Consider the following 14,719-nt stretch of genomic DNA (forward strand, 5'->3'; position numbering starts at 1 on the left):
AAAATCACTTAAACAAAAATTGCCCAAGAAATATCCATCCTCACAATTGCCTCTTTGTAGCCTTGTGTAGATGTCAGTATGTCTTAAATTGAAAAAATCCTGCGTGCTCCCTAGAAATGGTGATACAATATTGGTAATCCTTTTGCTTCACACACCAATGAGTATGTATAGGGTTGTGAAATTAATACTCAATGTCGAATGGTGGGAAGATAGGCATGTGAACCATCTATAGCGCCAATCATGTGTGGAAAATTGGCAATCCTATAAAACTCTAATTTTGTATTTTGTAATGCCTGTGTATTGCGAATAAAATAAATATGAGTATTTATTTGCATTAACATTACATCCAGGAAAGCACAGCAAAATCTAGATAGGGCTCTTTGTGAAACCCCACCAGCTGCAGCTATTTAACCTTGGTAAATACCAGAGGCTAAGAGGTGTGAAGGCCGGATTCTTGCCTACCTGGTTATCTCCAAGAATCCTCACAGGTCGCCAGGATCTTTTTATCTGCCAGATAGCGTGGAGGGGATGAACACAATTATCAAAATATATCTACCACAATTAGACCGCATTTGGAGAGGACCACTGACTCCTAATCTAAACATTTTAAGATTTTATTACAACCAAAAACAACTGGACATACAAACACCTTAATACAAGGTGCAAAAGGTAAATGGGCACTAATACAAATGCGAGCCTACGCAAAATTCTCATTCGACTTAATACAAAGAGAATCACCGACTCCAAAATCATCAAAAAGGCGATTGTAAGGCCAATGTCTAAATTGGGAATCATTAGTCAAGAAGAAAGACGTTAGTCTGTCCCTACACTAATTCTAAGGTGACATCCCTACTTAGCATTCTCATCCCAGGCAAGGGAATCAAGAAAAAGGTGTCACAAGTGAAGACTCCTTTAAGAAGTACCTTCACTTAGTCAGAGCTCGTTCTAAGATGCTCCTTCTAGCTTCCCGTCTAAACCTCATCTGCTCAACCCACGGGGCACTGTCACTAATACAAAACCCCAAAATCATAGAACACGCCCTTCAGCACACCTCTTTGGCCAGGTCTTCTCTCGGTAGTTTTCCACAAAGTTGTCCTGCATCCGACGACGGTTAGCTTGACCTTGGATCCCAGGCACCTTGCGCAGCAAAAGTATCTATCTTACATTCCAATGCACTCCCCTGTAGGCTTCTCACATTATCCTAACTCCTAAAACAAAGATCTATTCTCTCTAACGAGCTAAATGTCCTTGCACCTGCAACAGAAACATGGGAACGAGAAAAGCCATTTCACATCTTTAAGATTTTACATTTCCCTGCAACCCAAAGCCTTTACCAAGGGAATCATTTTCAGCCTACAGCATTAGCTAACATAAGGAATGAACAGGCCTTCTCTTTGACATGTGTGTGATCAAGTCTTTACAAAATTAAACACACTATTAAACCACACTCTAAGCATTAGTTCATTATTTTCATATACGTGAATAAGCAACCTACGCGTGAAACTTTAACATGGCACACGTTTAGCCTAATAAATTGCATTATACGAAAACTAATGATTATTCGTTTTGTTGAATACATTCACAATAACTTGCAACATTGATCCTCACAAAAACATTATTACATTTCTAATCACCTCTAAGTTAAACGATTACATCAATACATTTCTATGACACTTCTAAACATACATTGATTAATATGCGGGTGCTGGCTAACGGTGAATATGATGCACCCCTACAAATGTCAGAATCTTGTGACGCTCTATCAGTTCCCCCCTTTGATGACAAATGTCATCACACCATCACAACCACATTCCCTTGGAGAAAGAACCGACCTAAACAGTGCTTGTTGCCATTCTACTCTGTCGGAACCTCTCAATTCTCTTAAGATTCTGGTATTGACTGTCTTGCAGTCTAGCCATTCGCCTCTCTTTTGCTTAAAGACCTCTTTCAACTTTGTTTCCTCTGTACCACTTACAGGCTCTGATGAGACCCCACAAGCAGATCACACAAACCACAACAATAATAGGAGGCTTCAACACAAATCCAAGGAATCCTTTTCCCAAGCTCGCAAACCAACTTCCCACACGACTGAATCCTTTACCAATCTTCTCCCACACCCCCTCTTCAGTCAAATCTGCAATCTCTTGGTGAATCATAGTAATGTTTTCAATATATTTCTCCAGATCCTTGCTGTTATCTGGAATATACGTGCAACATTCCTGAACTTTCAACAATTTACAGACTCCACCCTCTTTTGCCAACAACACGTCTAAAGCAAGATGATTTTGCAAAACCATAGTTCTTATCGACAACATCTCTCCATCTGCCAACAACAAAGACCTCGCCGTATTCATTGACAACTCATCAACCACAGTAGCCAACTTTCTTATCTTCACATCATTCAAAACCACACCCAAACTTGGTATCATGGGTCCAAAGATATCACCAATCACTGCTCCTGCACTTGCAGCTCTCCGCACTTTAGAATGATGTCCAGTCTCCAAAAGATTTAAGTCTTCTGTATGATAAATCTTTGGAAAAATAATAGCCAAGTAACATGTACCATACCAATTCGCAGGCAACCTCACATAGGTATTCCTTCCACACACAAAATACACAGTTGGAATCACTTGCACCGGACCTTGCAAAAAGTTCTTAGCAGAGTACTCCATGGTAAAGGTATGATCGCACGTACTCTGTCCTACCGAGACTTTTTCATAACAAGTCTGAGGACGTCTCACACACAACTTCCCCTTCTGCGTCTGATCTAGCGCTATGGGTCCATAACTCCCCTTAGATCTATGCGATCTCTCCTCATCAGTCCAATCTACTGGACTCTCTCCTGTATTCCGTGTCTGGGTTAGTTTTCTATATCTATCCTCTACCTGGCCAATAAACTTCTTTTCCTTTTTCCGACAATAAACAAGTTAGATTATGTCGGTGAGCATAAACCGTATCCAAACTCAAAGTCGGTATGAAATACTTCCGAAGTCTGTCCTCTGACTTATAATAGTCGTACTTATTCAAATGCTTATATGCCGGTACTTAAGGAAGTATTGCATCATAATTGGAAAATAAATACTCAAATTGTCTTCTCTCATAAAAGATGCTAAGCAATAAGCTGCAAGAAATCCCATAGGTTAATGGAAGATGATGGTATCTAATACCCTCATCCACGGAAGAAGGTAGCTGCATGCACACATAGCAATCTTTCGCATGCATTGCATCAACATACTCATACAACAGCTTCACATAAGCATTAGGCTTAAAGTCACTTCTAGACAGATCTATATGAAACCTACGACTCTCTTCAAGTACGAAAGCTCTTTGAGCTCCTATAGTAACCTCTTTCTGGCTAGAGGTGGTAGGTGTAGGTGTCCCCTGTACCTCCCCCTCCTGCTCATGGGAAACGATATATGAGGCTACCACTATCACAACTATAGCAGCTATCACTACCCCTAAAAGTGTACCTATCACTAGCTCTACGATGGGTTTTTCCAGCATCTGCCATCCTTGCAACGGTCTCAGAATTTCAGTTGAACAGCAACATGTAAAAGTCTCTTTTCTCATCCGAGTATTGCTTGTCAAACCAGTTCACACAACGCCTTGAAGCTGGAAGTCCCCTAGCAATTTTCAGTTCCTTATTTACACAGTCCGCAAAAAGACTTCCTTCACCCTCTTTCAGGGTTCTGACGGAAAGTCCCTAACTTTATTCTTCTTCCACTCGGGCCTAGGTTATCTTCTTCTTTTGGACCTTTATGTACAACAAAGGGTTTTACTTTTAATCCAGAATGATATTCGCTCCCAACAGCTCTAAAACTCCTTGCAAAATTTCAAGACGAAGGATCACCAACTCCTGATGTGGTGGAACAATAGCAAAAGTCAGGAAAACCAGCGTCTCCAGAATCAACTCACAAACTTTACTCAGAAGCGGTGGATTCGGAATATTGAGGGTCAGTATTCCTTCGATATCCAATCCTGGAACTCTCAGCAACACTTCTATTTTCAAGTTCGGAGAATTGCTGATCAATGTCAGGGATCTCAGCCACCCTGTGCTGGGTATGCCTGGCATCAGTCACAGCGTATATCCACTCTGGTGAGGCGTACCTTTGACACGGCACTCTTGCTCTCCTTGAACTTCTCAGATTAACTCGCGCTTGCTCTTCATCACTTTGCTCAGATTCAGAAGTTTCAGAAACTGGGGCAAGATCTCTTCTAGGTGCCAATCTCAAGTTTACCCGTCTCTGGTTCACTGGCCAAACTCTCTCTGCTTCAGTGGCACTTCTGCTCTCCCTTCGAGTACCCTGTGCACTACTTCCTTCTTCAGCAGAATTTGACTCTACTCCACCCACAGCAACACTTTCTCTGTCTGAGTCAAATTCGGGGCTTCGATTTGCACAACCCCTTTCAGCTCGGTCTAGTGCACAACCAACTGCATCAGCAACCCTCACAGCTTGGCTTTGCCTCTCAGATGGCTCTGCCACCTCAGCTGGATTTTCATTCACAAGAGGGGCTGTACCTTCCAAGGGTGCTGGAACTCTGCGGGTATGGGAGGCATGCACCCAGTTCGGCAGTCCCCCACACTTCACTGCCGTGTTCGTAACCAGTATTACCTGGTACAGACCACGCCAACGAGCATCCAGGCAACTCTTCCTCACGTGTTTACGCACAAGTACCCAATTCCATGGGCATAGGTCGTGGCACAGGTCACTCGCAGCTGGAACAACTGCTGCTTGCACCTGCTGAGACACAGAATGGACTACGTCAGCCAGGCCCTTACAGTAGTTGAGAATCAAGTCATCAGTGATGTTAATCAAAGCAGTAGCAGGTATTGCTGGTAATGGCATCGCTCTCCCCTTGAGTATCTCATGAGGTGACAACCCAGTCCTCCTATCGGGAACACTACGGAGGCTTCTGAGAACTAAGGGTAGTGCGTCAGGCCATTTCAGTGATGTCGAAGAACACACTTTTGCCATCCGTGCTTTCAAAGTCCCATTAACTTGTTCCACAATCCCAGAAGCCTCTGGACGATAACTGCAATGCAATCTCTGATCCACATTTAAGGCAGCACAAAGCAATTTCATGATCTCACTATGGAAATGTGTCCCTCTGTCTGACTCCAAAGAGGTCGGAAAACCGAACCTCGAGATAAGCTCTCTCAGTAACAGTTTAGCTACAGTGAGTGTGTCACATCTACGTGTTGGGTAAGCCTCCACCCATCTTGAAAAGACACATACCACAACTAAGATGTACCTCAACCCATTGCACTTTGGCATCTCAATGAAATCCAACTGCATCCTATTGAAAGGCCCTCCTGACCTCCCAATGTGGCCCAAAGTCACAGCAGTTCTCTTTCCTGCATTCATCTGCTGGCATGTAACATACCTCTGACACACAGCTTCAGCTACTGCACGAAACTTTGGATTGTACCAGGTCTGTCGAATCACTCGCATCATCACATCTCTACCAAGATGTACAGCACCATGTATCAGTCGTGCCATTGGGTTCAACAAACATTCTGGCAACACAGCTCGTCCATCTTTCGAAATCCATACATCTACATCTCCCTTTTCACATCCAGCTCGTATCCAACTGTCTCGCTCCTGATCAGTAAATTCATCCTGCACCCGTTTTAGCTCCTCCCATGTATCAGCCATGGTCAACATCATGCTGAGATTGGTTCTTTCTTGGCTCTTTTCTACATGGTCTTCAGTAAATATGCATTCATATTCTGCACAAAACCAGGCAACTTCATCCACGTAGCTACTACCCCGCGACACGAAATCGTTCCCCTTGCTGTGCGCAGAAAATTTGACAACTGCGATTTCCTCTGGACATTGCAATGCTTCCAACAACTGTCTCACATATTCCCCATTTCTGATGGGCGAACCAGAAGATGTCATGAACCCTCTCTGTGACCATAACTGCCCAAAATCATGAACGACACCAAACCCATACTGACTATCGGTGTAGATCGTTACCCGAATCTGGTCAGCAGCGAAACAGGCACGGGTCAAAGCAATAAGTTTAGCCACCTGTGCAGAGTGTACTCCTTCTAGACAAGCGGCTTCAGCCACTCCTGTGATGGTACATATAGCAACCGCTGCTCTCAAGTCGACCAGCACTGTCTTTTAAACATGAACCGTCCACGAAGAAAATTTCACCAGGGTCTGTGAGCGGCTCATCAACAATGTCTGGTCTCGGTTTGGTGCACAATTCAGTCACATCGAAACAATCATGGTCCTCACAATCTTCATCATCTACGTTTGGAATAGGCAATAACGTGGCAAGATTTAAAACAGAACACCTCTTCAAAGTCACATTCTCTGCAGCAAGTATGACTTGCTCATAGCGAGTCAATCGATTGTTCGTGAGGTGCTGTGTTTTAGTCCTTGTCATCAACAGTTCAACAGAATGTGGTACATAGACTGTAAGCGGATGACCCATTACAATGCTCTCACATCTTTCAATACTGACACCTGTTGCAGCAACGGATTTGAGACATCCGGGCAACGCAGAAGCTACTGGATCTAAAGTAGCTGAGAAGTAGGCAACTGGTCTACGGACACCTCCATGGCTCTGAGTCAAGACTGCCAATGCGCAACCTTCCCTTTCACAGCAGAATAGGGCAAATGTCTTATTGTAATCGGGCATCCCCAAAGCTGGAGCATAGCACAAGGCTTCTCTCAACCTCAAAAATGACCTCAAACAGTCTTCGTCCCATGGTACCGGATCACTCACAACCTTACGCGTCAGCCGTTGTAAAGGCTTCGCTTCGAAGGAGAAGTTGGGAATCCATTGGCGACAATAGACAACCATCCCCAAGAACATTCTGACTTCTCTCTGAGTGGTGGGCACAGGCATATTCATAATAGCCTCAATACGGTCTGGTGACACCTTTCTCCTGCCTTTCTTAATTCTGTGACCCAAATACTGCACTTCACTCAGGCAGTACTGTAGTTTGCTCGGAGACACCTTGTGTCCATTCTCTGCCAAGTAATTCAGTAGGGCAATTGTATCGATCCTGCAAGCATCTTCAGTCTCCGACGCAACGAGCAGATCGTCGATGTATTGCACCAGAACAGAGTTCTGCGGCAACACAAGACCTTCAAGATTCTTCTTCAAGATCTGATTGAAGATAGACGGGCTCTCCGTATACCCCTGTAGGATATGACACCACATTAACACACGATTCTCCAGCCGAAAAGCAAAAAGAAATTGGCTTTCCTCATGTAGAGGAATCGAGAAGAAGGCTTGACACAAATCAATCACTGTGAACCATTCAGCTTCACATGGGATCTGAAACAGGATCCCAGACGGATTCGGTACCACTGGACAACATGGAACGACTATCTCATTAATCTTTCGCAGATCCTGTACAATCCTGAACTTTCCACTTGGTTTCTGCAGTCCCATGATAAGTGAATTGCATGGGCTACCCATGATCACCTTTAGAATTCCCTGCTTGATCATCGACTCAATTACAGGTTTGATCCCTGCAATAGTTTCAGGTGACAAATTGTATTGGGGCGTCCTAGGGAACTCTACATTTGGCTTAACCTGGATTTTCACTGGGTCTACACCCTTGACCAATCCGATCTCTTCTCCACTGAGGTCCCAAACATCAATTGACACAGAATCCCTCAAGTCTAGTGGGAGTTCTTCCACTGTCAATGCTGGATACATCTCTATGGACACACGCTTATTCGCAACCTTGAAGGTCGCATCATCATCCCTCGTCTGTACTTCTACTCCCTTTGGGGTACAATAAATGGTGCAATTGAGCTTGCGCAACAGGCCTCTACCTAACAAGCAAACTGGACTGGAATCGCACACCACAAACTGGTTACGATCTCTGAAATTTCCTATCTTCACTGGAATTGGCTCGGTCAATGGGCTAGTCATTTTCTTATTTGCTACACCAACGACTTGGATTGATTGTCCCGAGAGGGGTAGGTCAGGGACTACTGCAGATCGTACAGTACACCGAGTAGCACCGGTGTCAACCAAAAAGGTTGTAGGGTGACCATCAATGTCTGCTTCCACAAATGGTCCCCTCTGATCTACTTCCAAGACTGCTCCAAGCGCGCAGTCCTCTTCCCCTCTCAAGCACGGTCGTGCCAACGGATCTGGGCTGTATTCCTCAGTCCCTTCAATCATGGGCATCTGTAGGTAAGTTCGGACTCCCTGTTGCATATTCGGTATCCTAGGTGGTTGAGGAACCTGCATCTGCGGAACACCAGACCCCCCTTTGACCATCTTCAGTCGAGTCACTGTAGGGACCATGTCCGCCACAGGAACCTGAACTAGCTCTCCTTCTTGCTGTATCTGATTTAACGGGTTCAATGGACACTCGCGTTTCCAGTGTCCGATCTGGTGACAAAGATGACAAGCAGTGGTCTTTTTCAATGTCGCCACATCCATTCCTGTCTTAGGATCAATTGACTTTGGTCTTCCCTGACCCTGGGCATTCTGGTTTCCTCCTTGATTGTTTCCCTGTTTTCTTCCTAAAGTCCCTCCATTAGGCTGTCCATGAGCTGTTTGCATCTGGACAAGCATCAATTTGTCTTTCAACTTCCTGTGCTTCGATATTATCTCATCACTACAGTACCTAGCATACCGTAGAATCTCATCCACTGGCTTATTCTGCCAACAAATTAAATGCTGCTGTATCATGAGACTAACTTCTGGCCTCAATCCCAACACAAACTTCGAAACAAACTGTCCCATGTCCTTTGTGTCTAACATGTCTAATCCACTGTACTGTTTAAACGCCTGCAAAAGTCTCTCATAAAACTCATGCACCGTTTATTTTGGCTCTTGCACTGTCCGATCTATCTTCACCCAATCAATGTCCTGAGGTGAGATTTTCGACTTCAACCATGTTGTCACCTGCTCGAACTTTTTCATTACTATGGGCGACGGACCATTCGAGATTGGATCCCTGTTAGGCTCTGAGGTTGGCCACTCAACAGCAATTTTACATGCTGACCATAAATCACTCGGAACCACAATGTCAAATAATGTGTTCAAATCAACCCACAACACCCTCGAGATTTTGACAAACCGATCAACTTGCTTGTACCATTCCACGGGTTTTTCCCTTAACCGGGGAAAATCATTTGTAAATGCAGCCAAATCACCCCTACTCCACGGTACATGCACATATCCTCCATTCTGTACCTCTAGTAACGGGAAATTCCCTATCTCCGTCATCCCTCCACCTGGGGGTGGCGTCTCCCCTATCGTTCTCCTCGAACTTTTCTTCTTGGACCATCTTTCTTCCCACTTATCAAGCATGATCCATGCACGCATTGCCATGATCAAATCCTTGATATGAGTTCTCAAACCCATGATTCTCTTTTCTTCCAATTCCTGATCACTAGACTGCAATCTATGACTTCCTTGCAATGATTTTGTTTTGGACAAGTCCACATCATATTTTTTGGCCAATTCTGACAACTTCTCATGTGCAGTTCGTGCCTTGCGAGTCACATCCTTCGCTACAAAGAGTAACTCATCTTGTTCGTACATGCATGTTCTCTCTAGAGGCAAGTTCCCACTTATGATCTCATCTACCTCTGCCTTTAGCCACACAACATCTAACATTTTCCCCTTCAGGGCTCCCTTCAGTACTTCCCTACAAGCTGCACCATCCCTTTCATCATAATCACCTTCCCGTTCCTGAGATCTACTCTCTACTGACATACTCATAGGAACTGAACGGTTCACTATTGTGCCTCGTTCACTTTCCGCTGTTCTCACACTCTAATTCTGATTCCTCACTGGTGGTGCCCACATCCGCAAATCTGATCTTGACTCGGCCAAAGACCTCGGCCTCACTGGTCTCACCTCTGTCTGTCCCCTAGAGGAGTCTGCTGTAGCTGGCAATGGCGTACTCCATTCTATAGGCTTTGGACTGAGTCGGTACTCCACTATTCCCTTCTGACTGAGCCGATTTTCCTTCGCAAAGATCGGGATTGTATGGAGGTGGTCCTTCATACAACAGCCTCTCTAGTAGACTATCGTCTGTGTCACTATCATCATCATCCTCTACTCTCTTTATCCTCGAGCCATCAGTTTTTTCCTAACATGCGCTGCTCTAATCCATGCATGCAACGCTTCAAACTGGGTTGGTCTCGGCAAGGGTCGTAATGCCGCCATCACAGATTTCAACTGGTACAACACTTCCAATCTAAATGAGCCATATAGCGGGAAAGCTAACTCCCCTTCATGCTGGGTCATCTTATGCCAATTTTCAAGCCATATTATAGTATGCAACCCTACATTTCTTGCCATGTAATGCGCTGGAGTATCTTCGGGGGGGGCCTCTTCTCCCCCACGAGTAACCACATGTTTGTCACCTCTGCACAATTCTCGAAAAACTTTAAAACACTTCATGATGAACGAATTTCAATCGCACACAATGTTTACGTTTACTTCCTGATGTCAAAACCCACCAATAACAGCGCGACTCACACCAACCAACCTATCGCAGCGAGGCACCTTCTGACGTCACCCGTCCTCCTCTTGCAGCAGTTCCCCTCCTTCACAGCTCACGTCTCACCCTTGCATTCGTCCCATTCATACGCTGAAATAACCGTTTGTCCCAAACAAGTTACTTCTCTGACTGTCCGTCCACAGTCTCTCGAAGTTGTTGACCTCGGTTAGCAACTGTCTGTCCACGTCTGGCCAGACAATCACCTCTGATAGGTTACAAATACTCAAATTCCACGTACAACAACCCACGACCAGTGTCGGTTTCTCACGCACTCACACATTCGCTCCCCCTATCTCGGTCCAGGTGATCGATGACGTCTCACGATCCCCCTTTCAGTGGTCAACAAAATCTACCTCGGGTGTCTTCTACACCACAATCGCTTAAGCTACTCGTCAAGCCTAAGACTTTCCCGGGCTGCGCGCGCTCACAGCCTGATCTCACAATCACTCAACACTCACTCCAACTCCGCAAGACATCACACAACAAAACAACACTGCAATCTACAAACATCTCACCCTATTCATACTCGGTCCTCCACGAACTGCTGCTTTCCGCCGCACCGCTACTCTCCGTCAATCTCCATCCATCAACCGCCGTCGTCCGCTGCTCGCCATCCGATGAGTCACCATCACTTGACTTCTACGGGCCTCAAGGATCTCTTATCCTAATCTAGATCTCCCCTCGCTATCAGAAATAACCATCCTACTCTGCTACCAACTGATAAGGCTGGATTCTTGCCTACCTGGTTATCTCCAAGAATCCTCACAGGTCGCCAGGATCTTTTTATCTGCCATATAGCATGGAGGGGATGAACACAATTATCAAAATATATCTACCACAATTAGACTGCATTTGGAAAGGACCACTGACTCCGAATCTAAAATTTGTAAGATTTTTTTACAACCAAAAACTGGACATGCAAACACCTTAATACAAGGTGCAAAAGGTAAACTAATACAAATGCGAGCCTACGCAAAATTCTCATTCAACTTAATACAAAGAGAATCACCGACTACAAAATCATCAAAAAGGCGATTGTAAGGCCAATGTCTAAATTGGGAATCAATAGTCAAGAAGAAAAACGTTAGTCTGTCCCTACACTAATTCTAAGGTGACATCCCTACTTAGCATTCACATCCCAGGCAAGGGAATCAAGAAAAAGGTGTCAGAAGTGAAGACTCCTTTAAGAAGTACCTTCACTTAGTCAGAGCTCGTTCTAAGATGCTCCTTCTAGCTTCCCGTCTAAACCTCATCTGCTCAACCCATGGGGCACTGTCCCTAATACAAAACCCCAAAATCATAGAACACGCCCTTCGGCACACCTCTTCGGCCAGGTCTTCTCTCTGTAGTTTTCCACAAAGTTGTCCTGCATCCAACGACGGTTAGCTTGACCTTGGGTCCCAAGCACCTTGCGCAGCAAAAGTATCTATCTTACATTCCAATACACTCCCCTGTTGGCTTCTCACAGCATCCTAACTCCTAAAACAAAGATCTATTCTCTCTAACGAGCTAAATGTCCTTGCACCTGCAACAGAAACATGGGAACGAGAAAAGCCATTTCACATCTTTAAGATTTTACCTTTCCCTGCAACCCAAAGCCTTTACCAAGGGAATCATTTTCGGCCTACAGCATTAGCTAACATAAGGAATGAACAGGCCTTCTCTTTGACATGTGTGTGATCAAGTCTTTACAAAATTAAACACACTATTAAACCACACTCTAAGCTTTAGTTCATTATTTTCATATACGTGAATAAGCAACCTAGGCGTGAAACTTTAACATGGCACACGTTTAGCCTAATACATTGCATTATACGAAAACAAATGATTATTCGTTTTGTTGAATACATTCACAATAACTTGCAACATTGATCCTCACAAAAACATTATTACATTTCTAATCACCTCTAAGTTAAACGATTACATCAATACATTTCTATGACACTTCTAAACATACATTGATTAATATGCGGGTGCTGGTTAACGGTGAATATAATGCACCCCTACAAATTTCAGAATCTTGTGACGCTCTATCAGGTGCAAACATAAAACCTGCACATGGGTATGGATTGAAATACTTTGCGGAGTATTACTATCAAGCTGTGGCTTTAAATCAGCTCTGAGCTCTAAAATTACAGCCCTACTTGGCTTGTACTTTGCATTGATTTCTTCCTCAGTGTGATAGAAAATAGTTATTCTGAGTCTAAAAATCCTCTTCCTTCTCATCCTTCTCTGCAAGCCAACCAATATATTCATTCTTCTTGCCATCACATATAAAGCTGCCATTATTAATCCGCAGATGGATTCTGGGGCTGTTTTTAGTGTTTGCTCACAGTTACCACTTGCTCAGCATTGGTGGTAAATTGTATGTGCAAAATGATAATTTTGCGACTATTTGCAATTTGCGAATAGCCTAAATGTAAGGATAGTGAATTGCTAACATAAGATCGTTAAAAGCGACTCGCTATTATGAGTCACAATCATATAGAATCACAAAAACATTGCACCACTAAAAAACCAAAAATCATTTTGAATGCCTTTTGTACATATGAAAATGGCGTTTTTGCAATTGGCACCCAGTTAGCTATTGATTAACCGTATGCCAGCTCTTTGTACATATGGCCCCAGGTCCTGTGCCAAGAATGATATACGACTAAAGATTTCCTGATCATATCAATTCTCCTCCAGTTGAAGACAGTGCCCATCTGTGTGATTAGCATTGGTGGATGCTTCACATGGGTATTGAGACTAGGCCCTTGTAATAAATTATGATCAACATGCACAGCCCTCAGGCAGAAATAAAGTTTTTGCTTCTGTATACACTGTGACGTGTTGGAGGAAGAGAGCTCACACGATCTCTACATTTCTGCTGTGGAACACCCGAAGGTCTTGGCTCTCCCTTGATTGTGGGGTCTTGCACATGGTCTGTTCAGCCTGCTCTCACGAAAAGGGGTTCCCAGGAAGACTCTTTGAGCTCCTGGCAGTCCGGGCTGGACTGTTCGCATGGGGAGCAAAACAACAATGGATTTAATTAACCCAGATCTATGACTGGGGATGAGTGTTTGAAAAGTTTCAGCACTCCGTCCATCATCTTGATGTGTTGCTATGTTTGCCTTAAGTGGCCAGGGTATGTCCAGACATTGGTCCCTTGCTCGCTGGGCCACTGGATTAAAGCTAGTCTGGCTTATGAGGAGAGATACTCCGTTCATCATCTTGTTGTGATATCTTTGAGCTTCAGAACCATGCTGGACTCAGGTCTGCAGAGTAAGGGCCAGATGTACAACCGTTTTTTTAGGCCGCAAAGGGGTTTTAGGCCTGTTTGCGACCGCAAAAAACATGTGGGCCATGTACAAACCCTATTTTGCGAGTCACAAACATTTTGCGACTCACAAAATAGGGTTAGCAACTCGCTATTAGGAATAGGCATTCCAAGGGCGTCCCTTCCTAACAGCGACTTCAAAACCAATGTATGAATGTTTTGCGACTGCAATTGCGGTTGCAAAACACTAGCAGTGTACCACCCTTCTCAGAAGGGTGGTAAAGCACTTCTCCTTTGTGAATGCATGCACAAATATTTTTTAAGGGCAGGCAGTGGTCCCAAGGACCACTGCCTGCCCTTAAAAAGTAAAACGTAAAAGTTTCATTTTCATTTTTTAAATGCACCCTGTTTTCCTTTAAGGAAAACGGGCTGTATTTGGAAACAAAAATGCTTTATTTAAAAGCAGTCCCAGACATGGTGGTCTGCTGACCCCAGCAGGCCACCATCCCTGGGTGTGCCAGCCATTTCCAATGGGGTCGCAAATTGCGACAGCCTCATTAATAATCATGACGCATGCAATTTGTGACCCCATTGGGGATCGCAAACAGTGTCTCATACACTGTTGTACACTAAATTTTGAGACTCGGAAATTGCGACTCGGAAAAATTCAATGCTCGTACATCTGGCCCTCAGTGTCTTCGATTAAACATAGCAAACGGGATAGCTTCAAAGGTATTTCTATTTGGCCAATGAGAGTATCTATTGACACAGCAATCAAACTGTTCTTCCGTTCAGAAGTTGGGTCATTTCCTTAATAAACCAAACTGTCCTTAAACAATAAGCAATTCTGCTTGAGGAATTAAATCATACAGTCAGTGAAAGGTACCATTTTTTAAATGTAAGATAAAGATAATAAATCCAAAAGCATAGGCAACTGCTTAGCAATTTCTCTATGGTCA

The sequence above is a fragment of the Triturus cristatus genome, chromosome 5_1, assembly GCF_964204655.1.
Source record: "Triturus cristatus chromosome 5_1, aTriCri1.1, whole genome shotgun sequence".
In the NCBI taxonomy this organism is placed as follows: domain Eukaryota; kingdom Metazoa; phylum Chordata; class Amphibia; order Caudata; family Salamandridae; genus Triturus; species Triturus cristatus.